Source organism: Eschrichtius robustus, chromosome 15 (genome assembly GCF_028021215.1).
Source record: "Eschrichtius robustus isolate mEscRob2 chromosome 15, mEscRob2.pri, whole genome shotgun sequence".
In the NCBI taxonomy this organism is placed as follows: Eukaryota; Metazoa; Chordata; class Mammalia; order Artiodactyla; family Eschrichtiidae; genus Eschrichtius; species Eschrichtius robustus.
The window spans coordinates 84,779,161-84,804,438 of NC_090838.1; the positions used below are offsets into that span (position 1 = coordinate 84,779,161).

At 46.4% G+C, this 25,278-nt stretch overlaps 1 long non-coding RNA gene across 1 annotated transcript in view; it reads left to right on the forward strand.

The window, feature by feature from the left end:
- Positions 1-4,928: 4,928 nt before the first annotated feature.
- Positions 4,929-25,278, forward strand: part of LOC137777700 (uncharacterized) — a 45,695-nt gene continuing 25,345 nt past the window's right edge. The window contains exon 1 of the long non-coding RNA XR_011076594.1: positions 4,929-4,994. This is a non-coding gene — a long non-coding RNA (uncharacterized lncRNA). The remainder of the gene's footprint in view (positions 4,995-25,278) is intronic.

Consider the following 25,278-nt stretch of genomic DNA (forward strand, 5'->3'; position numbering starts at 1 on the left):
CTTTTGTGGCTCTCTCCCTCATCCTTGGTCTGTCAGAGGAGACTTTTTTTTTTTTTTTTTTGGCCACACCGCAGCAGCTTGCGGGATCTTAGTTCCTCCAACAGGGATGGAACCCGTGCCCCGTGCAGCGGAAGCGTGGAGTCCTAACCACTGGACCGCCAGAGAATTCCCTCAGATGAGACATTTTATGGGCAAAGGGACCCCCTTCTTATGAGGAATCAGTCCACAGGGAGACACTACCCCTATCAGTGGGGCCCTTGTATCTCCTGCCTAGAAAGTACAGTCCCCTGTTTCCTCCTGGGTTGTGAGAAATGGGTTCTAATCCTTCCATTTCCATAGTCTCACCTCCCCGGCGTCTCCATTTTACAAATGAGAGCCTCCGGGCCTCTCTCTGACCCAGGCAGGCAAGGTGAACGTGGCCAGGAGAAAGAGCGCGCAGGTTAAGAGCCAGACAGGCACGAGTTCAAATCCCAGCCCTGACCCTGACTCGCTGTGTGATCCAAGGCCACTCCCCCAACCTCTCTGAGCCTCAGTTTCCTCATTTCTAAAATGGGGACAAGACCAAACCCTGCCCCGCGGGGTTGTTGCCGGGGAGAAGTGACGCAGTGCCTGTGCAGGGCCCGGCGCTAGCGCCCAGTGGAGGGGTCTCCGAGCGGGGCCCGACAGCTCACCAGGAAAGGCTGTGGCCCGTCCATCCCGGGGACGCCGTGCCAGATCAGAGGGAAGCTCAGCAAGCCACTTGAAAGGGACCTTGACTCATTTTGTGGTAACTGAATGTGCAGTTCAGGAAGTGCTTCGCAAGAGCGAACTGGGCTCCAGCCGCCCCCTCGTACCCCTGCCCTCTGCTCCGAGTCTTCGGTGTGAGGATGCCGTTCCCAGCAGCGTTCCCGGCCTGAGCCGGTGCGCATATGAGCGTGGACCGCGGGGCCCGCGCATGCGCACTGCCCGCCCACTGGAGGCTCGCAGCGGTGGGGTCCGTGGCTGGAGGACAGCACGCCCGCCCGACCACTTGTGTCCACCCCTGAGGCCAGGCGCTCCGCTTTCTGAGCCTCTCGTAACTGGCGCTCCCACGTGTCAGCCCAGCGCCCAGCACTTGACATTAAATAGTCACAAGCAGCTCCCCTGGAAAGTACTAAACTTCTCACCATTTAAGGATGGGGAAACTGAGGCACGCAGAGGTTATGAAATGCCCGGGCACATGGAGGATGATGTGTCTGGAGCCGGGATCTGAACCCGGGGAGTTGGACTTCAGAGGCTGCCTCTTAACCTAGCCGCTGGCTTCTGGAGCCTGGCACACGGTAAGTCTCAGTGGTTCCTAATAGGAGTGGAAATGGGGCCACTGCACGTGGTGTTGTGAGTATGGCGGGAAAGAAGGGTGTAAGGTGACCTCAACCCCTGCTGCTGTTTCCTGGTGGGTGGGGAAGGGGCTGTGAATGTGGAGGAACCTCAGGGCATGTGGCAGGGTTCCCTCTGGCTCCTGGTGGGCTGCCCCCCAAGCCTCTGGTATCAGCTGCCCTGGGAGTTGGCATGGTCGTGTCCACTGCACCCTCTTAGACCCTCCAGCCCCCCGGGCCTCCCACTGAACACCCCCAAGGACCCCGGCAGCAGGAGCCCATGGAGAAGGTACTGAGGCCATCGGAGAACCATGGGGTGACCTGCTGGGAGGCTGGTGCCACTGGGGACCAGAGACTGGATGAGGTTGGGAACCTCTGAGAGGAAGAGGCTGCCTGGCCTTTAGCCCTGATCCGCCCACCCCCATCTGCCACCCCCAGGCTGGCCACGTGGGGTTTCCAGGGAGAGGGAAGTGGGGGAGTGAAGTGACGTGGGAAAGCGGGTGGCACAGAATTGCAGAGCTGGCTCCCAGGCCCTGAGAAGAGCAGATCCTCCTCTGTCCCCTGCCTCAGAGGCCTTGGGGAGCGAGAACTCTGTACATTGAGCTGTACCCCTGCTGGGAAGTCAGGGCCTGTCCTAGTTCCTCATTCAAGGCGCACACCCTAATCCCCAAGGCAGTTAAAAACCCCAAGTTGCCCAACTTGGTCCGGGGAAGCCTGGCCCATCGTCCCACACACCCTTACAGCCCGGGCCCTGGCTGCTAGGCCTGGTCTGTCTGGCCTCCAAGGCCAGACAGTGACCTGCATCCTGGAGTCCACGTGTCGAGGAGGAAGCTGCCATTCTGATGGCCCAGAAACATCTGTTCCCCATTCGTCATTGTCGAGCTCTGATGTCTTTGGGGGCTAAGTCTGAAGGACAGTTTTTACTGTTGTAACCAAAAAAGCAAAAGGAAACAAACAATTACAGGCCTCCTTTATTTCAGGACTTTTTTGTGTGTCAGTAGAAAGCCATTCCAGTAAACAGGGGCTTTGACCAAATTACCCTCCCCCATGATGAGTCGCTGGGGCGTCTCCTCTCCCCTGCTTCACAGCCCATTGTGCTGAGAAATGTTGAGATAAATACATTTGGGCTGAGGCTGGAACAAAATGAGCAGAAAATGTTTCATTTTCACCGGGGCTTGTCTGTGCGTCTTTCAGAGGATACCTGTGACGGGGCCAATGTGCCTGATGATCTGGGGTCAAAATGCCTTGAGTAACAGCGGCTGCTGTCAGAGCAGCACCATCGTTTACCTTTCCAGCCTGTAGCTCAGCTCCTACTCTGATCTGGACGTTTCCAACATGCGCTTGTTCACGCGATGGATACGCTCGTTCAGACTCACGGGAACTGTGGCGGCACCCAGATCAGCCCTGAGAGCTCTTACAGCCTTCCCACCCTGGGCCCTGGCAAGCACGAGTGTCACCAGGTTCAGAACAGCCATAAGATGCCCTGTCTGCTGGAGGCTGAGGGCAGGTGAGCCGTCCTTTTGGAGCTAATGAAGGACCACCGCTTGTCCCGGGGCTCAGGGGCGCACTCTCCCACTTAGGGAGAGGTTCTGGGTTAGGACACGAGGAGAGTGCTCCCCAGCAGGAGGCAGGGTCTGTGCTCCTGGGATGTGACAAGGGAGCCCCTTGGTCCCTCTCTACCTTCCTGCTTGTCATGCAAAGTGTTTTGGTTTCCTGCGGCCACTGTAATACCCTTGGTGGCTTAGAACAACACAAGTGTATTCTGTTACAGTTCTGGAGGCCAGATGCCCAAAATCAGTCTCACCGGGGTCAAGGCAAAGTATCGTTCTGTTTTGGAGGCCTTAGAGGAGATTCGGCTTCCTTGACTGTTCCAGCTTCTAAAGGCTGCCTGCACCCCTGAGTAGTACTGATACTTGAAGAAGCCTCGTTACAAAGATGCGACCAAACCCTGTCAGGAGAGCTGCAGTATGTTAGGGGCTGCCCATCTCTGTTGCATCCAGTTTCCTCTGGGGCAGCGCCCCTTCCTTCCATTGTAATATCTTGGGGAGGGGGATGGCTGCAAAAGCCACACCAGAGCGAGAGGTACCAGTTCTTCCCCCTACTCTTTTGGTGCAGCCGGTGGGGGACACAACGCCACGCTCCGTCATTGGGATGCTGTTTTCTGAGACTTGGGCACTTACCTTGTTCAGCTCAGCAGTGCCCCCCTTGACCACATTAGTCCTGCTTCGTGTCTGTTTCTGCCATTCTCTTCTCTTCCCTGCCCATTCCCAAACCCAGCGACCCAGCCTTCCCCGTGATTCAGGGAACTGCCATTTTCTTAGCACACAGGCCCTTTGTGATGGAGTTCAAAGATGAAAATTCTGTTGCTTGCACTCAAGACCTGTGATACGAGGATTGTCTGTCTACTGTGTTGAATAAACGGAGGACTTGAGGATTCATTTTAGTGCCATCTTACAAATGGCTTGATGCGTCTTGGAAACCGGGTCCCGGCATCAAGGCCCTGGCTGCTGTTAATGAGGGGTGTGCCGGGAGTGCTATGGGGGGGAGGGGCAGCGATAGAGGATGGAGCTGGTTTTACTGATATCTGCCCCTGCTTATCTATTGTACAGCAACAGGTTCTTCAATTACATACAATGGCATCACTATTGCCAGAGCTGTGATGGGGTTCAGAATATGCTACTCCAAAATAGGGCCACCTGGACGTATCGAGTATTTTAAGCTGAAGGGACTTGAGAAAATGCAGCTGGAAGCTTACTCTGCCCTCCACCCCACTTGCCCTTCTTCCCTGAAACAGGTCATAAAACCCTCATGTGAGAGGTGCCCTCCCTTTACCTGGAGGAAAAGAGCGTCCTTATCTCTGAAGACAAAGACGCCAAGAAGAATCCTAACAAACAGACCTTGTTAAGATTCCCCCAGTTTAATACACTCATACTCCTTCACCTGTCATATTCCTCCATGCCTGGATACTCCTCATTAAACCCAGCACAAAACACGCAGGTCTAACTGTCACCTTGGGTCTTCATTTCCTTATGAAGGCTTCCAGATCACGTAAAACTTCTATTACATAAATGCGTATGCTTTTCTCCTGTTAATCTTCGTCAGTTTAGTTTTCAGACCCCAGGACCCCACAATGATCAGGGAAAGACTTTTTCCTCTCCTTCAGCCCTATATTTTCTCATTAAACTCCCACTTACCCCGCTATGTGCAGGACACAGAGGATACAGAAGCGGGCATGAGGGTTAGTAACGGCAGGCCAGAGCCTTAGTGAACGCTGGCAGCGTTTTTGTTTAGTTTCATCTCTGAAGCACCTCAGTGTGCAACGCATATTTGTTGAATGAACGAATGAATGGAGGTTGCGGTCCAAACCAGCCTTCTTGCTGGTGGACCGACGTGCCCATCTTAAAGCTGCAGGCACGCTTCAGCAACGAACCCCCAAACCCAGCTGAAGAGCAGTGAACATTGCTCATTTCCTTTTTGTTTTGTTTGTATGTTTTACCCCTCCAGGACTCCCATGGACCAGAAACAAAACCAAAACTCGAATCCCCAACTCGGGCTTTTGCTTGAAGGTAAGAGGGCTCAGAAAAGGGCAGTGAATATTGGTGCTGTACAGTTTTCAAGCATTTTGGAATGACATAGATCTAAAGAAAACAACAACAAGAGGTAAATATTCTTTATCATCAGAATGGATAGCTGTGAAATTTACAGGTAACTTACAGTTGTTAAAAAACTCTTTCTAAACTATGGGTCTTCTTGGAAACTAGCCTGGTGTCCTTGGGCTGGAGGTACCAAGAAGAGCCAAGAGAGACTAATTGTAGCTGAGATCCAAGGAGTCATGGGATGGGGTGGGTATCAGACAGAACTCAAAGCCAGGAGAACTGGCTGAAGCAGGCAGGGTGTAGGTGGGGGCATCCACTTCAAGAAGCCTTTTGAACAGAGGCTCTAAGTCAGGAGGCAGCTGCCCTGCGGCGAGGGACAGCCTCTGACCAGCAACTCTTGACCTGCTGGCAGGGTAACTGAGAAATTTCCTGAGATACTGGGCTTTCAGTGCTAAAACGGGGACAGTCTCAGGCCAGCTGGGATGGTGGGTCACTCAAGTTCCCATCTGTCTCTAGCGTTCTCTAGCGATGAAAGAGCCTCAGTCCCCGGGGCCACCAAGATGCCCCTGTTGTCCACTGGTTATGCTTGGGGTGGGAGTGGGGTGAGAATAGGGGGAGGGATCACCCTACCATCCCCTCCTGGAGCAGAAGCCAGGGCTTTTCTAGGATTTTGGACTCCGGAGTGGAAGGTGAATGCTTAAAAACCTTTAGGATTTCATGGGAATGCTAAGATTTTCTGTTTAACAATAAATTTTAATATTCAAAGAAATGCAGACATATTTCTCAGAGTTGGGACTGAGCCAGTGTAGAAAATATCCTTTCTCAGGGAAGGACTGGGGGTATGGGATTAGCAGATGTAAACTATTATATATAGGATGGATAAACAACAAGGTCCTACTGTAGAGCACAGGGAACTATATTCAATATCCTGGGATAAACCGTAATGGAAAAGAACATTTAAAAATGTCTAGATGTGTGTAACTGAGTCACTTTGCTTTACAGCAGAGATAGGCACAACATAAATCAACTATCCTTCAATTTAAAAAAATAATTAAAAAAAAAAAAGAAAATATCCTTTCTCTAGAGGTGAAACTGCACTGGAGTTCATTTGAATTTCAAAGGGAGTGCAGCTTACTTTGAGCCAACACAGCTCAATGAATCCTACTGTGGCATGTCTTATTACCAGGCGTACACCTTAGTGCAGAGGGACTCTGGAATCTAGATTTGGAGTCGTGAGGTCTCTGGCCACTGTTTCCCCTTCTCTCTTCCCAGAGGCTGCTTCTCTCATGGCCCATCTCTCATATTTTGATCCTCTAGAAATGCACAAATGCCTCAACTGCATGTCAGAAGTGCAAAAAAATTTAACTTTCATCTTTTTTTTTTTGTTAATATCTAAGCTCATCTTGCACTCAAAGCCCCTTTCCTATTGGTAGCAACAAAATTTTTCATTTAACTAACTGACGAGTCCTCAGTTTCTACTGCTTTAAAACTTAGACTCGGTGAGATCTAAGTTTGTGATGTCACCCAAGGTTTCTTTTCCCCTTTTCCTTTTCCAAGACAGAGTCCAGGTGCCAGAAGTGGATCTGTGTGCCCTGTCACATTCAGAAAGGAGGGTCTGGCCTCCCAAGGAAGCAGAGTTCCTCCCTCCTGGTCTTTGGTCATCAACCTCTGACCTCACTGTGTCCCCCACCTTGGCATCTATGTCTGGGGTTACTTGTGGGCTGTTCTCACCATGGGCACAGCGCTAAGGGCCGCTGTGACCTGTGTCTGTCCTCAGATTGGCTGGGAAGTCATCAGTGGCAGGATTATACCACAATTTGTTTATCTAGTCACCTGTTGATGGCAATTTGGGCTATTTCCAAATTTGGAGTCCTGTGAATAAAGCTGTGAAGAGTATGTGCAAGTCATTTTGTGGACAAATGTTTTTTATTTTTTTCTCTGGGGAAAATACCTAGGAGAAATACCTAGGTCATACTGTAAGTGTATGTTGAATTTATAAGTAAAAACGACTGTATGTTCCCACCAGCAAAGTACGAGAGTTCCAGCTGTTCTATGTCTTTGCCAACATTTGCAAGGGTCAGTCTTTATAAAATTTTAAGCATTCTAGCGCATGAGAAATGATATCTCATTGTGGTTTTAATTTGCATTTGTCTAATTACTAATTATGTTGAGCACCTTTGCATGTGCTTATTGGTCATCTGCAAAGTGTCTATGCTTGTTCTTTGCCTATTTTTAATACTGGATTGTATATCTTTCATTATGGATTTATAGCAATTCTTTATTCTGGATACAAGTACTTTGCCAGCTAAATATATTGTGAATATTTTCTCTCGGTCGATGGCTCGTCTCTTTTTAAAGAGAAGAATTTGATGGGGACCAATTTATCATAAAAAATTTTGATTAGGGCTTTGCATGTCCTAAGAAATCTCTGCCTGCCCCAAGATTGCAAAGATCTTCTATGTTTTCTTCCACAGGTTTCGTAGGTTTAAGATTTTACTCTTAAGTTTATAATGGATAAACCTAAATATGTGCTGATTGATTTTTATTTGGAGATTTTCTAGATACTCTGTTGGTGATTTCTAATTCCCGTGTGGTCAGAAATACATGCTGTATGATATTGTATAGATCATAGGCAAAAACAATTACTGGTTATCTCTAAAAGAAATTACAGAAGGACAAAAAGGTAGTCTTTTATTTTGCTCACATGTTTACCATTTTTGGTATCTTCTTCCCCTGTTGAAGACCCGGGTTTCCTTCTGGTGTCATTTCTCTTCAACCTGAATAACTTCCTTTCACATTTCCTGATGAAGAATTCTCTCAGCTTCATTTAATTAAAAATGTCCATTACCTGAATTTCTTGAAGGATTTATTTAACTGGATGTAGAACTTTAGCATTACTCATTTCATTATCTTATCATCCCATGATCTCTGGCTTCATTGCTTCTGATAAAAAGTCAAATGTGATTCATCTTTGTATCTGTGTCATTTTCTTCTCTGGCTGCTCAAGATTTTTTATTTTTCAGCAGTTTAACTATGACATGCCTTTCTGTGGTGTGTGTGTATGTTTATCTTCCTTGGAGTTTATTGAGATTCTTGGGGTTTACAGGTTAATGTTTTCCATCAGATTTAGGACATTTTCAACCATATTCTTTTAAATACTTTTCCTGCCTATTTTCCCTCTCTTCCCCTCTGAGATTCCAATTACACATTTATTAGAATGCTTGGTATTGTACCAAATGTCACTGAAGCTCTTTCATTTTAAAAAATCTGCTTTGCTCTATGTTTTTAAGATTGGCTAATTTGTACTGGCCTGTCTTGTAGGTCACTTACCCTTTTTTCTGTTGCCTCCAAGATGTTAGAGCTACCCACTGAATTTTTCATTTCTGAGTCATGTCAGTTCTGGAACCTCCATTTGGTTCTTTTTAAAGAATCGTTTCTGTTGCTCTGCTGAGATTCTCTACCTCTTCACTCATTATGGCAATGTTTTCCTTTAATTCCTCAAATATATTTATAATAGCTGTTGATACTATAAATTTCCAGTCTGCTAATTCCAACATCTGGGTTACCTTGGAGTTCTGTTGATTGATTTTTTTCTTGAGTAGGGGTCACATTTTTCTGTTTCTTTGAATATCTAGTAGTTTTTTTATTGTATACTGTTTTTGTGGACAATGGGTTTAGAGATTCTGTATCTTTTGTCTTGCTTTGATGATAGCAGGCAGTTCATTATGGCATGTCACCTTGAAGTTGTGGAAGCTTGATTTTTACTCGTTAAGATGGATCTGTTTTGGACTTCCCTGGGTGGTCCAGTGGTAAAGAGTCTGCCTTCCAATGCAAGGGACGCGGGTTCGATCCCTGGTTGGGGAACTAAGATCCCACATGCCACGGGGCAACTAAGCCCGTGCGCCACAACTAGAGAGAGAAAAATCCTGCACACCACAGCTAGAGAGACGCCCATGAGCCACAACTAAGACCCGATGCAGCCAAAAGTAATAATAAATAAAAAGATGGATCTGTTTTGATAGTTTTCTTAGTCTGAGGGAAATGTCTTTAATCCTGGGACATAATCTTTGCTCCCCTCCCCTCCCCACTTCCCTGGATATAAATAAAATGTCCAACATGTTTATGAAATCTCTCCTGGAAAAACTGGCAGGATTCAAACTCCAAACTCTGTCTCTCATTAAACGGGCAGCAGTTAAAATCTCTACTCAGCTTTTAAAAGTTTTAGCTTCTTTCAGGATCTAGCTCTTCAATTCCCAGACACTCTGGCAGCCCTGAACTCTGTCCTCTGACACTTCAAACAGTAAGATTGCAGCTTTCTGTCTGGCAGACTGAGGAGAGCCCTCAGCAGAAAACTGTCTAAACATAGATCTCATCCAGTGTGGTTCCATCTTTCAAAGGTCAAAGCCCCCTGCCTGCTTCTGCTTGCTCTCCAGTGCTTCCAAATCGTTGGTTTCTAATATTTTGTTTGGAGTTTATACTTGTTATCTGCAGGGGGATTGGCCCAGTAGGAGCTACTCTGCCATCATCAGAATTAGAACTTCTTCTATACCCGTTTTAAGGATTTTAAAATGTATTGCAAAACTGGCCTTCACAAATATTGTACCAAATTACATTCTACTGGTGGTGGATGAGAGTCCTTGATATCCTGCCCGCTTGGCAGCCAGAATTTCTGAAGCTAAATATCATGGAATGCCAGAACCTTAGAGACCACCAGATACAGTGATTCCTGGTTCAAGGTCTCTGGATCCCAAAAGGATTCATGAAGGTAGTATAGGGTTGAAGGACAATTTTTATAAGTTACAAACACTATTTCCAAATATAAAAAGCAGAGTTACCCATAACTAAAACTTTAAGTGACATTACTTTGGGTTAAAATGACATATTTTTCATGGAGACTTTGGTTTCTTTTTCTAGTCAGGACTTCTGCTTGGTAGTTAGTTATGTTTTTGGCCAACCCAAATTGGCAAAATGCATTATTACTGATAAGCGAAGTGTGGCTTTTAGGACATAGGAACCTTGGGGAGAAAGTGAATCAGAGGAATTGTTGGTGGCCCTGGGCCCTTTGAGCAGTGATGGGCGTTTCCTGCAGATGAATTTTGACTTCATCACTGGATCTGTCTTTGTCTGGATAGCTTTGTCGGCTAGAGCTTTAGCCCCTTTATTTACTGAGGCCCAAGGAGCTCAGAGAGCTTTGCCTGGAGTCACACAGACTTACTCCCAGTGTGGGTACAGAGATCAAAACCCAAGATCAGCCTTTGTTCTGAACACAGAGGCACATCTTTTATTTTAATAATTTATTTTGTTTATTTTTATTTTTGGCTGTGTTGGGTCTTCATTGCTGCACGCGGGCTTTCTCTAGTTGCAGCGAGCAGGGGCTACTCTTCGTTGCGGTGCGCGGGCTTCTCGTTGCGGTGGCTTCTCATTGCGGAGCGTGGGCTCTAGGTACGCGGGCTTCAGTAGCTGTGGCACACAGGCTCAGTAGTTGTGGCTCGCGGGCTCTAGAGCACAGGCTCAGTAGCTGTGGCACATGGGCTTAGTTGCTCCGTGGCATGTGGGACCTTCCCGGACCAGGGCTCGAACCCGTGTCCCCTGCCTTGGCAGGCGGATTCTTAACCACTGTGCCACCAGGGAAGCCCCTACAGAGGCACATCTTAACTGTGAAGGAGTAATTCTGCTATCTACCATGGTTCAGAGAGAAAAATAGAAAAAGGTAAACTCAGAGAAGAGTATTTTAGAGAACTGTCTTGGGAGCATTTTAACAGATGGGCAGCTGTGGTCTTTGAAGTGCCTGTGATTCCCGTGTCACTAACTTTCAGAGGCAAGAAAGACCCGGTGGAATCCAGGTGAACAGATTTTCGCTGAGCACGGGACCCATTGTATCTTACCAGGTTTTCCTTTATTTGCTACAATATTCATTTCTTATATTTTGATGCTGGATTTGGCTTTGTGTGTGTGGCTTCACTTCAGTCCTGCTTCCTAGATTTCCAAAGGCAAACACTTGCCATCTTTCGTAAAAGCCGGAAATGACTGGAGTCATGTAAACACACAGATTGCTTTTCCTTTTATCATCACTCCTCCAACATCCAGGCAAATGTTACATATTCCTCAGTATATATTTTCTGTAGCCAAACTTAGGTTTATTTCACCACGTTTTTTTTTCCAGGGAAATCAGAGTCCCCCATTGGAGGCAGTGGTCATGAAGCCATGGAGACTTTTGTCAGAGTCTTATTGCTTCAAAAGGACTTAGGTCAACCTTTAATTGCCTCTACCCAGAGATACGAGGTGCCTTTTGCTGCGTGTGTACGTGTGTGTGTGTGTGTGTGTGTGTGTGTGTGTGTGTGGTCATGTGTGTAAGAGTGAGTGTGAGTGTAAGAGGCCAGGCCTCTTAGCCATTTTACTTTTACTCGTGCTCTCAGAAGACCAGCCGGCTAAGCAGGGTCAAGTGAGGCCAGGGCACTCCTGCCCGGTGTTGTAAGGAGCTGTCTCAGAAATCCAGGACCCAGTTCAGCTGCCTCAGACCCATCTCAGGGGTCTGGGATTGGCATGACCAGATCCCCTGGGAGGCAAGGAAGCAGCCTCACAGGAAGGAGAAGCTGGGCAACCCATGGAGTGGAGAGGCCTCTAACCTCCAGAACACCATAGGCTTTTATCCCCTTCACCTCAGGAGCAAGCCCCTTTCCCACTTGTTTTTCCATCCAGCCAGGCCAGCGCTGTCACAAAGAGGGAAGACCCAAGGGCCCCATATCCTGGCACTGCAGCCAGGACTAATTTCAAGAGGACACCTGGGGACTTCCCTGGTGGTCCAGTGGTTAAGACTCTGCACTTCCGCCACGGGTTCGATCCCTGGTCCGGGAACTAAGATCCCACATGCAGCGTGGCCAAAAAAAAAAAAAGACATCTGGAACGGTGCTGGGACAGGGTGCAGCGAGGGGGCAGTAGCCCTGCAGAGACTGGCTGCGGAAGGAGGGGGCAGGAAAGGTCTTCCCAGAGGAGGGGGATTCAGCCATCTGTGATGAAAGGTGCAGGACACCGGCAGCAGGAGGCCTGGAAGGCTGTCTCTTCTCCACCTTGAACCCTGTGAACTCAGTCAAATCCTTCCCTTCTCAGTCTTCTATCCAGAGAACAAGGCTGGAAGCACACCAGCCCAGGGGCCCCTCCAGTTGTGCAATGCTAATCCTGAGGGCGGGGCGGTTGCAGATAAGATGTGAAAGGGGTCTGTTCTTGGTCCAGGCCTTGCAGCCCTCTGAGCGGGATGCATGATTCCTTCCGGGGCTTCAGATCCCCTCGCCCCATCTCTTTCTCCTTCTCGACCTTGTCCATTCTCCTGCAGCTGGAACTGAGAGAGCCTCGCTTCCTGCCTCTGCTTTGTCCTTGTCACCATTTGTGACAGTTTTATGTGGGGTGAGAACAGGACCAGGGGACCCTTTAGACTTTAGGCCAGTCCATTTGGATCTGTAAATTGTGGGGGTTTTTTCTACTTTCATCTGAGCTCTTCCAATAAAAAGATTTGAGAAGCTGAATGCTTTGGACTGCTGTCAAAAATAATCAATAAACAATTTATAACAACACTAGAAAAGAGTTTTATTTGAGCCAAACTGAGGACTATAGCCCAGAAGACAGCCTCTCAGGTGACTCTGAGGAACTGCTCCGCAGAAGCGTGGTTTTCAGCACAGTTTTACACGTTGTCAGAACAAAGAACATTACATGAGTCAGGGATCCATTCCTTCAAGGTACCAGACCAGATCATCGTGTACATAGTGAGTCAGTGTGGCTTTGGCACCTGGGAAGGGAGTCTTATCATCAAAAAGGTACCAGCATTGGCGTCCCAGCAGGAAAGGCATTTGATCTTTATGTTTAACACGGACCTTCTTTACTTTTGGTCAGTGCACCCTTTTCTTTAATAATTAAAGCAGATGTACAATGTATGTTTGGTAGGCCGCAAACAGGCTGTTTTAGTCAGCATAAAATTCAAGTTAACTCACGTATAAGCCAGAACGACTTCCCCATACCTCAACATGCGAAAATTTCTTTTATCAGGACACATTTAAAAATATGTGTGGGCTCTGAAGCCAGACTGCCTGGTTTAATCCCAGCTCCAACTCATACTAGCTGTGTGACCTTGGGCAAGTTACTTAGCTTGCCTGGTCTTCGGTTTCCTCATCTGTAGAATATGACAGTAATAGCAGCTATCTCATCATTATTAGGATTATATTAGCTATGATGTATGAAATTCTTAATAAGTTCCTGGCATGTAGAAAGTACTATATAAGTGTGAGCCATCATCGTTTTTACATGATTTTGCTTCCTTTCTCTTTGTTCATTGCACATTTCTAATTGCTAAAAGAGATCCCAAGTTTCCTTTCATTTAGGTGAAAGGGAAGTCTGGCTACCTCCTGCCTCCTTAGCCCTGGCCTGTACACACGCCTCACCTTTGCTTTTCTTGCTGGAGCCAAGGACACACAGTTGTGCCCGTGCCCAGTTAGGGGCGTTGAGACACAGAGCAGACGTACTTCCTAGACTGTGGTTTGGGCCCCTGTACTGTCTTTCAGCTGTTTTTTCAACTCTGTGTAATTTTTGTCATCCTCATTATCAAGGATATTCTTTTGTCATAATTATTTTTTTGAAAATTAACATATGCACATTGTAAAAATCTTCAAGTACAGAAAGCCCCCTAACCCTGGTCCGAAGCCTGGTTTCCTTCCCTTGACTGGTAATCACTGTTACCAGTTTCCTGCATGTCCTTCCAGGCTGGTTCTAGAACAGCATTCATTTGTTAACATCTTCTCTGCATACCAATCGACGCCATTGGTACAGGGGTGTAAATGAGTGTGGGTGTACAGGGCTGGGTGAGAATGACCTCTGGGCTAAGTTGCCCACCTCCCCACAGCCAAGGCCATCTGCAGGCACCTGCAAGCCACCAAGGTTGCAGGCCTCGGGGCTGGGCCTTTCTTAGTCCAGAGGAATTCAAGAGCCAGTTCAGTGAGTTGAATGTCTTGGCACCAAGGTCATTGCCTGACCTTGGAGCCCAGTTCTAAAATCCACCCTCAGCCTCTGGTCTGACACCCACAGCCTGGTTCCTGAACCCCTCCAGCCTCTTCCCTTGAGCCTGGCTCTCTGACCTGAGAGTTTGCTCAGGAGATCACCCTGTCCCCTCCAATCTTGCCCAGAAACCCACACGAGAGACCAGGGCTGACCCACTGCAGCCCCAGCCCACCCCTCGTGTCTGGTCCCCCTTGTCTCTCTGAGTCACTGGGCTCTCTCTGCCAGGACCCTTGCTGGAACCCACTGACACTGCCCCTGTCCTGCACTGCCTCTGATTCTGTGGGCTCCACACTCTATGGGGAAAATTCCCTCTCCCTGGCTTGTTGCAACCCCAAGCACCTTAGGATTCAAGACCTAGCGGTGTGACTCAGAGAGATTCACTTAACCTCTACGAGCCTCAGTTTCCTTATCTACAAAATGGGCGTGATATTCCCTACATACCTGGCAGGGTTGGTCCGAGCCTAGTATTTAAGTGCTGCCATGTGGATAGAAGTCCCTTTGGCTTCCTTCCACCCACCTCGTGGAGATATCGAATTTCCAGGTCCTATCAGCTCCCTCTCCAAATGGCCCTCACGGCTCGCCAAGCTTCAGGCTCCCATTTTGATTTAAGGATTGAAACCGGTGAATTTCAGGTGACTTAGCTTTCATACCTCCCAGACTGTTTGGCCATTAGAACAGTTCCGGGAGAAGATCATCTCTAAGTTTCTTGGAGGGTGGGTAGCAATGACATAATAATAAAAATGGAGGTCAGTATTCATTGAGCAGTAACCGTGTGCCAGGTATTCTGCCAGGAGCTATACGTGAATGACCTCACGAATCCCTGTGACAAGCTATGGAGGCAACTACTGCCATTGACTTGTGATTGAGATGCCCAGATAGAGGCTCAGGGACCGGAAGGGATCTGATAAGGTTGTGCAACTAGCAGATGGGAGACTGGCGTTTAACCTGTGGAAAGACTCGAAGATCAACTAATTTATTCAGAGCTTGCAAGAGGAAGGGGGTCAGCTACCATCCCTTGCACGTGGCAGAGACTCAAAGGCAGACAAGGGAGCCGGCAAGCCTTATAGTGGGGGAGGGGTGGGAAGGGATTGGAGGCAATTGCCCTGGGGGATCTGGAGACGGGCTGTATAGGACAGGGCATCCCATGTGAGGGATCACATGTGACGTTCTCTTGGTGGTCCTGTGTTGGAAGTGGGGACGAAAATTAGGGAAGCTGCAGTGATTCATCAAGTCCTGGCCATTTTGGCTGAGTGTTACAGAAGTCACTGTTTAGCTTCCCGGATTGTCAAACAAAATAGTAATCCGGGTTCCTGTGAGTGTGACTGAGAGCAGGCTCGCCTCCTGGGTTGTTTACTGCGGATAAGGGCTCGGTTCCCTGGGCAGGTCGCTGCAGGTTGGGAGGCAGAGTCTGTGTTTATATACGGTCTGGTCATTGTGCATTTGGATATTCAATCTCTTAAACCCAAAAAGGACGTCTAACTCTGTATTCTTGGAATCTGGAAAATTCCATAAGGGCTATTCCAAGAGCATCTCAGAAGAGAGCCCCAGATCCGGAAACTACAGAGGATTAGCCTGTCCCGAGCTGTTGACCGCCGTGGCTCCCACGTGGGCAGGGTTCTCCTGCTTCGGAGGCCTGATATTCCACCGGCTTCCGACAGCGGTAGTTGCAGCGTTTCTCAGGGGTCCAAGCTCCTCTCCAGCCAGAGGCCACGCTCAGGGCCCGCTCAGAGTGAGGTTATCCGCCCCACCCCTTGGGTCTGCAGAGACCAGCTCCCCAGACTGGCCGACTCGCCTTGCCTAAGGCAGCCAAGACGGTTTCTACTGGGCACGTTTTCTGTGTGGTGTGTTTTTCTTTCTTTGGGAGCTCATAAAATTCCCCCGTCTGCCCTGAGCCTCTCGGTCTTTAATCTTCAGCCTCTCCTGGAGCTGTCCCTATTTCTATTTAATTATGCCTGTTTTTTTTTTTTTTTAATGGAAGTTTCTTATTGACTTTTTATGAAGATACAGAGACGTGGATAGACTCCAACAAAAATGAAATCTTTATGGAAGAGTCATCTCTCTCCTGGAGCCTCCTGACAAATGTTCCTCCTTGGATACCTAAGACATCTGTACATATTGGTGGGGAGTTGGGGGCAGAGGGGGAAAGTCGCTCTGGTCTTGGCTGGAGCTCAGCCAGCTGAGAGGCAGGCAGCGGAGCTGGTTATTACTACAGCATCGTGACCGCGGAGGGAGTGGGGTACAGCTCAGCGGGGGGCGGGGCGTGGCGGTGACCTGACACACGGAAGAGGAGAAGTAAATCTTTCCCAGGTACAATCCCTTTGCCTCGGTGGCAGCTGAATTGGCACTGCTCCCTGATCCCAGGCAATCTGGCTACATGACTGCACAGGCATGGAGGTGACACGTTCAGTGACCCCTTATTCAGCATCTCCTGCCCTGGTCTCCCCCCCAGCCTGGCCTGAGAAGCCTTTGTCTTTGGACCTAACACCAGACGTGACTGTCTGGGGTCACTGGCTTGTTTCCCTTGGGCGAGCTTACCAGAGTGTGGTCTGGGGACGGCTTGGGATCCGCAGATGGTTCTCCAGGGATCAGGGGCCTATACAGGGTGTGAGTATTTGTGCCAGGAGGGGAAGGAACAATTATTCACTTACAAATCGGTATTAGGAACCACGCACACTACATGCCCGGCCCAGATCTGGGCACCAGGGACTTCAAAGTCATGGTCCCTTGTCCCATGGAGCTGACATTCTTGAAGGAGGAAACAGGCAAAAATAACAGGCAAAAAAGTCAAGTAAATATATAAATGATGTGATGATTTCAGATTGTGGAGAGAGCGTATGGGACAAACAGGGAGAGAAGAGAAGGCTGTTGGGGACGAGGAAGGGCGTCTGTTTTAGACAAACGGTCAGGGAAGGCTGCCTGCTGACATTGGAGACGAGCAGGTCTCAGGTCAGGGGAGAAGCGGTCCAGGCAGAGGGGCCAGCAAGTGCAAAGGCCCTGGGGCACTTGTGGAGTTGAGAAACAGAAGGTGAGGGTGGCTGGGATGGTGTGAGCCCCCCGGGGAGTAGAGGGAGGTGAGGCTGGGTCAGGTCTGGGGGCTTTGTAAACAAGCCTTCCTGATTAACAGCTCTTATTTCAAGTACAACATGAGCCACTAAGTGGATCTAGGGGGTAGAGGCCTGACGCAAACTGATGTTCCTTTTATAGACGGCATTTTGGCTGCTGGGTCTCTGGAGAATGGACTGTAGAATTGTATTAAAACCAAGATGCCAAGTTTTCGGAGCTTCGAGAAGGCAGCAGGAGTTTTCTACTCTCAAGGGATTTGGGGAGGAGGGAGATGTTGGGGTCACTGTTTCTTCAAGTTGTTTGGGTCAAGAGCTGTTTCCTTAAACTGCAAGGCTTCCTGCGAAACTTGTCCCCAGCCTAAGTTTTGAGGACAACTGAGAAATGGTAGTTATGTTTGCCTCCCTGCAAGTATATACTTTCAGGAGAGGACAGAGCGCTGTAGACCTCACATGTGAATTTTGTCAAGGAATGGAATCTCCTATGTGAGTGACAGCTGTCTACACAGTAGGAGGAACGGTCATATACATCCTAATAAGGGAGGAAATGAACGTATTTTAGCACCTATCGTGGCAGACTCTATCCCGTGTGTTAGGTCTTATAACTGCCACCACTGCCCTGAAAAGGCAGATAAATATGATATCTGGGACCAGAGAGGTTAAGTAACTTGCTGAAGGTCACACAGCACTAAAAGGCAGAACTGGGGTTTGACTCAAGTCTGCCTGATTCCAGTGCCCTTGCTTCTGTCACTCACCACGGTGGCCTTGGACAGCATCCATGTGCTCCCTCCCATAAATACTGTCATGGTTCCTCAGGGAGAATGAAGATCATGGCTGGGTGAGGCTAGGACACCCTCGGGAGACCCTTGTGTCTTCCTGCCATGGGCCCAAGAGCACAGAGCCTGCCTGAGGCCTGCAAGCTTTCAAAAAACATGCTTGACACTGCACAAAAAGTAGCTCCAAGGTGTAAGAAGAAAGCTGCAAAACCACAGCTAGGAACTTAGATCAATAAAGAATAAGAAAAGCGAAAGATTTTATTTTACCTTCATTTCTTCCTTCTTCCACACTCATCTCTGCCTTGTGCAGCCCCAAGTTTCTGACCTGTATCACTTTCCTTCTGCCTGAAAAACTTCTTTTAACATTACTTGCAGGGCAAATCTCCTGGCAATGAATGCCCTCTGTTTTTGTTTGAGAAAATCTTTCTTTCTCCTTCACTTTTTTCCAATTAAATTTTTATTTTGAGATAATTGGAAATTCACCTATGTTGTAAGAAATGAATCAGAGAAGTCCTGTGTGCCCCTTATTCACAAAAGTAACATCTTGTAGAACGATAGTAGATATCACAACCAGAATATTGACATCAGTACACTTTTATGTATACTCATTGGTGTGTGTTTGTGTGTGTGTGTGCGTGCGTGCACGTGTGCACATTTAGTTCTGTGAATTTGTATCCCATGGGTTGGTTTGCGTATCACCACAGTCAAGGTATGTTTTATTTCCATCACCACAAGGATGTCTCCTGTTGCCCGTTTATAACCCAAGCTCACTCCTTCCCACTCTCCCCCCTTCCTCAACCCTGGCAACCAATGGTCTGTTCTCTTTTAATAATTTTATAATTTCAAGAATAATATATAAATGGGGTCGTGGTACATATGCCTTTTTTACTCAGTGTAACTCTCTGGAGGTTCACCCATGTTGTTGGGTGTATTGATACCCAACCTCCCTCTTGATTGCTGAGTGCTATTCTGTGGTGTAGGTGTACCACGGTTTGTGTGTTTAACCACTCATCACCAAAGGACATCTGGGCTGTTTGTAGTTTTTGACAGGGAGATCAGGGAGAAAGTGGTCCAAGAGAGGATGGAGAAAGAGACTCCACCAAACCAAACCAAACCAACCAAGAAACAAAAAAATGAGAGAGAGAGAGAACAAACAAGCCTGCACAGAGAGTGAGGTTGGAGAGAATGACGGGGGGGATGGGAGGGTGGAAGTGGTTGCTCCAGGAGGGGCCATCGGGGATGAAGAGAGAACTACAAAAAGTGGAAGGTCATAAGATATATAATCACGCCCCCATAGATTCCTTATTTGCAGTAAGACTCATATTCTCAGACAAACAGGAACTTTCACGATGGACTCTTCTTCTTTTGGGAAGAGGAAGCACAGGTCCTGCCTGCACGTGCATGCGACACGCTCCCTCGCTTGCTCTTGCACACACACTTTTGCAAACACACAGTTTTGCACGTGTGCACACAAGGCCAGCCCCAGTGTAGCAGCGTTGTGAGGGGCCCTGTCTCCTCCTCTTTTAAGGCAGATGTTTTTGTAAACATCAGGGAGTGGTCTTTTCTTGTGTAGATGTAATATTAATAGCTCCTGGTCACCAGCCCCCTTGCCCACTGATGCTTCTTGGGGGTTGGGAGGCAAGGAGGAAAGAGTCATATTCTTGGCATCCTGATTAGAACTTGGAATTTAGTGCCCACTAGAAATAATGCACGGGGCATGGAGTTTTAGAATTAAGTCTTTTGAGGAATGTCATAGGACTCTAGTCACCCCAAAACATTGTGTCCATGGGAAAATGCACTTTGAGTTCCATCTTGCAAATGAATTTTTATGGGCTTGAGTGTTATGTAAACTCTTCGTAGTATCCTAGTGATATGTATTTATTGTAAAAAAAAAACTTCGAGGATAAAGAAGAAAGCAAATATAACCCATGGTTTTTTACTGCATACATTTTTTTTTCTTACAGAAATGTTATCATATTGCACATACTGCATCATATCTGGCCTTATTTGGTGATTGTGTAAGGCAGAATTCTAAATATGGCCCCCCAAGATTCTATGTCTAAATCCCAGAACCTCTGAATACCATGAGCTATCATGCCCATGAAAATATTACCTTACATGGCACAAAAGAACTTGGTAGGTTTAATTAAGGTTATTAGTCAGTTGACTCTGATATAGGGAGGTGATCCTGGATTATCTGGATGGGCCCAAAGGAATCCCGTGTGCCCTTAAAGGCAGAAGGAGAAGTCAGAGAGACTCGAAGCATAAAAGGGATTTGATGTACCACTGCTGTCTTTGAAGATGGGGCCACAAGCCAAGGAAATGGGGGAGGCCTTTGGGAGCTGAGAATGACCCCAGCGGACGGCCAGTAAGGAGATGGGGATCTTAGCCCTAGAATCACAGAGAAGAGAATTCCGCCAACTTTAAAGCATCTGTAAGCAGAGGCTTCCGCAGATCCTCCAGATAAGAGCATAGGCTAGCTAACACCTTGATTTCAGCTTGTGGGACCCCGGGCAGAGCCCCAAGTGAGCCCACCCAGACTTCTAATCTATAGAACTGTGAGATAATAAATGGGGGTGTTGTTTTAAGCTGCCAAAGTTTGTGATAAATGGTTATGCAGCATGAGAAAATGAATCCTGTCATAAACCACAAGCGTTTTCCATGCCAGTGAGCTTATTTGACATGTCTTAGTGGCTGCAGAGTATTCTATCACGTGGGTGTCCCATACTTTGGTGGGTGTCCTTTTAACGATGGACACTAAATCATCCTTGAGTTTAACACAGTCATCTGCAGATGAGACTCCCAAGCCAAGTCCTCACGTATCTCACTCTTATTTACTGGGACAGAGGGTTCTAAGAATCACCCTCCCCATCTGTGGGCCCCAGCCAGAGTAGACTAGACTCCTTATTTCCAAAGTGTGCGGGTCTTGCTGACACTGTGCCCTGACTTCAAACAACAACTCTACCCATGCCCTGCCTCACCTTAGTGGACACACTTTTTAAAAAGCAGATCCTCCAAACTTCTACTTACAGTCAAAAGGAGTAGCAGGGACCAGATTGATCCTCTCGCTTGAAGCAAACAAAAAAATGGCAAAGCTATATGAATCTACAAAAAGTTACTAGAACTGAACACTGAGTTCAGAAAGGGTGCAAGTTATAAGATCCATATAAGAAAATCACTTGCATTTTTATGTACTAGCAATGGACAATCAGAAATTGAAATAAAAAATACGATTTATAGTAACCTAAAAAATAAGAAATCCTTAGGAATAAATCTGACAAAGGATTTGAAAGGCTGTATGCTGAAAACTACAAAGTATTGCTGAGAAGAATTAAATAAAACCTAAATAAATAGAAAGATATACCATGTTCTGAGTCAGAACACTGTTTTTAAGATGGTGATTTTCTCCAAGTTGATATATCAATTCAACACAATCCCAGTCAAAAATCCTTGAAAGCTTTTTTTTTTTGTAGAAATTGATAAACTGATCCTAAAATTCAAAAGAAAACATAATAGACCTGGGATAGCCAAAAGGATTTTGAAAAAGAAACAAATTTGGAGAACTAACACTACCTGATTTTAGATCTTATTATAAAGTTACAAGAATAAAACAGTATGGTATTGGAATGCAGAGGGACAAATGCATCAACAGAACAGAATCTGTATTTCAGAAATAGACCAACTGATTTTTAACCAAGAGGAGAAGGCAGTTCAGTAGAAAAAAGATACTCTTTCCACAAGTCATGCTGGAACAATCGAATATCCACCTGCACGAAAAGTCGAACTTCAATCAATACCTTGCACTCTATACAAAAATTAACTCAAAATGAATCATAGGTCTAATTTTAAAGCCTATAGCTATATATGTTCTACAAGAAAATATAGAAGAAAATTCTAGGCAGAAAGGGGAGGTCAGAGAGCCTCTGAAACTGAAACTGAAACTCTGGGTTAGGCAAAGACATTTTAGATATGACAGCAAAAGCATGACATATGAAAAATTTGATACATTAGACCTCACGAAATTTAAGGACTTCTGCTCTGTGAGAGGCACTGTTAAGAGGATGAAAAGATAAGCCGTAGACTAGATCATATTCGCAGGTCACATATCTGACAACAGACTCGCATCCAGAATAAAAAAAAAGACAAACTCTCAAAATCAGTAATAAGAGAACAATCTAATTTTACAAATGAGAAATAGAATTGAACATACGCTTCATCAAAGAAGATGAATACCAAATAAGCACAATATCATTAGTAATTAGGAAAATGAACATGTAGACAACAATGAGATACCACTCTACGCCTATTAGAACATCTGAAACTTAAAATACTGATCGTACTGAAATGTGGAGCAACTGGCACCTTACACACTGCCAGTGGGCACGTAACATGGCACACCCACTGCAGAAAACAGATGGGCAGTTTCTTAGAAAATTAAACATACACTCATCCTATGACCCAGCCATTCTACTCTTAGGTGTTTGCCCAAGAGAAATGAAAGCACACGTCTGCTCATGTGAATGTTAATAGCAGCTTTATTTTTAATGGCTCAGAACTGGAAACAATCCAAAGGTATAGCAACAAGTAAATAAACAGTGCCATGTCCATATAATGGAATACTGAGCAATAAGAAGGAATAAACTATTGATACCTGCAAGAACATGAATGAATCTGCAACTAATTACTCTGAGTGAAAGAAGTCAGAGAAAAAAGACACGAAATGCCTGATTCTATTTACATGTAATTTCAGGAGATGCAGACTAATCTACAGTGACAGAGAGGAGAAGAGTGCGAATTCATAGTGTTAAATGCATATATTAGAAAAGAAAGAAAGATCTAGGGAATTCCCGGCAGTCCAGTGGTTAGGACTCTGCACTTTTACTGCCAAGGGCGCGGGTTTAGTCCCTGGTTGGGGAAGCTGCATGGCACAGACAAGTTAGGAAGGAAGGAAGGAAAGAAGGGAGGGAGGGAGGGAAAAGAAAAACAGAAAGATCTAAAATCAACATTCAAGTTCTTAGGAAATTTTTTAAATGTATGCAAATTTTTTAAAATGATTTAAGAGGTTGAAGGGTCTGGGATGGAATGCTGAATGTGAAAAAAGAATCTAACTGTATTACAAATGTATGAAATCACCTCACTGAAGGGGTGGGCGGAAGAGGGTCCGACCTAAGTAGCATTGGAAATGATGGGAGACTGTGAGACCAAAAGCAGGAGGAATCGTACGTATCACTGTATTCTAGTTGATAAAGTTGTTTCCCATGGGGGTATGGAAAATGAAGCCACTAGTCATGAAATCTGGAGCTGAAAAGTTAAACAAGTGGATGGCAGGTTGTGGGAGCCAAGTTTCTCATCATTGGAGTGGGAGGTTACAGACAAGGCAGGGGAGAAGGCTGGAGTGATCCACGGGGTAGAGGATTAGCAATGGAGACTTCAATAGGGACTCATGTTTATCTTAATAGAGATACAGACGGATGCATACAAAGTATTTGTAGATACGGGTTGGTATAAATACCCATATTTACTTGCTCTGTCAGCTAAGAAGTCCTGAGAGAAATGATGCCCCTGTAGCAATGAGCACACCTAGTGCCCAGGTCTTAGATTTTATGACCATTCTCCAATAAAAGGGACTAGGACTTCTTGGAGACGTGGCTGTTTCTAGGATGGGCAGGGGCTCTGCAGGATGAGCCTGGAGCATTATATGGTGCTAGAGAGTAAGAAAGTGCTCAGGAAAACAAACAGCAACATGTGATGATGGAAGTGTGTCAAAGGAACACAGCAGCCATGCGAAAGAGCTCTCAGTGGCCAAAGCTGGAACAATTTGAGCAATAAAATAAAGTAGTATTGGATTATAAATAATCCAAATATAAAATAAATATGGATAATTTCATGCTGATAATATGAATAAATAAATGGAGAATAGGTAAATCTTCTACACGGTGGAATTTCAAATAATTGATATAGATAATTTTCCCCCAAGGAGATAGAGCATAACTCCCACTCCCTAAGTGTGGGCAACTTCCTTTCAAAAGTACAGCGTGGAAAGGGAGAAAAAGAAGCTTTAGAGAAACTCAACAAACACTACCTCAGCCCGATGATCAAGGTCAGCATCAAGAGTAATAAGGCATCTTGAATGTTTGTATCCTTGATGTAATGTGATGGGAATGGGACTCAGCTTCTGGGTCTTCCTCCCAGAAATCCATAATCCCAACCTAATCATAAGAAAACACCAGACAAATCCCAATTTGGGGACAGTCTGCAAAATACCTGACCAGTACTCCTGAAAAATGGCAAGATCATAAAACATAAGGAAAGTCTGAGAAACTGTCACAACCAAGAGGAGGCTTAGGAGACAGGACAACTTCATGTAATATGATGTCCTGGATGGACTTTGAGGACAGAAGATGGAGATCAGGCAAAAACTAAGGAGATCTGAATAGAGTGTAGACTTTCATTAACAGTGTATCTATATTGGTCATTAATTGTGACAAATGGGCCATAGTAATGTAAGACATTAACAACAGAAGAAACTAGATGTGATGAACTCTTTGGACTATTTTCGCAACTTTTCTGGAAATCTAAAATTATTCCAAAATAAAAACTTCATTAAATAAAAAAGCATTAAAAAAAATTGCTGTTCTTCATTAGGAACAGCAATATCACACATGTTCCAGTACCTTGCATCACTCTGCAGGAGCTTCTCCAGACCCTGTGTGTGTGCAGTCTGCTCCAATCCCCAGACAGGCAAATAGGGCCAGGGAGGGGAAGTGACATGTCTGGGTAGCAAAGTGTGAGCAGCGACCCCAGGACTTGAACTGGGCTCTCCTGGCCCTACCCCATCACCTTGCCACGCTGGTTTCCACGTGTCCCTCTGAGCACAAAGCATTGGAATTGATACACTTATATTCCAACTTGACTTGCCTCGACTTGACCTACAAGTTGGAGGCACCATCTTGCTGTTCCTTCCCCTTGGAAGCAACCGTCTCAAAAAGAAGACAGCCAGGAGCTGGCACTGGTTCTGGAATGCCGTCCTGCCCACAGAACTATCCCTCATCTCTCTGTGCCAAGCACTTTCACAGGTAATGATCTCATTTGGTCAACCCCCAAAATATCATGAAAGGAAGTGATTATTCCCAATTTGCAGATGAGAACACAGAGGCTAGAAAGTGACTACAACTGGATGCAAACCCTTTTCCTTTTTCCCAATCACCTGTCCACCCTGGCTCTGGCTCTGACCAGCACCCACCTGCCCGGGGTCCCAGGTAGAAGCTGCTCATTCCCCCAGGTGTGAGCTCATGACATCCATCACCACCCATGGCTTGACATGGCCTCCCTAACACATAGATTATCACCTGTTCTCTGCACATGAGTGTGCCTTAGGGAGCTTATCAAATCCCAAAGGGGAAATTGCATCCTCTGGGGAAAATATCTGTGGCGAAGGGACCGTCTTGCTTCCTTTAGCTGTCCTTCTGGA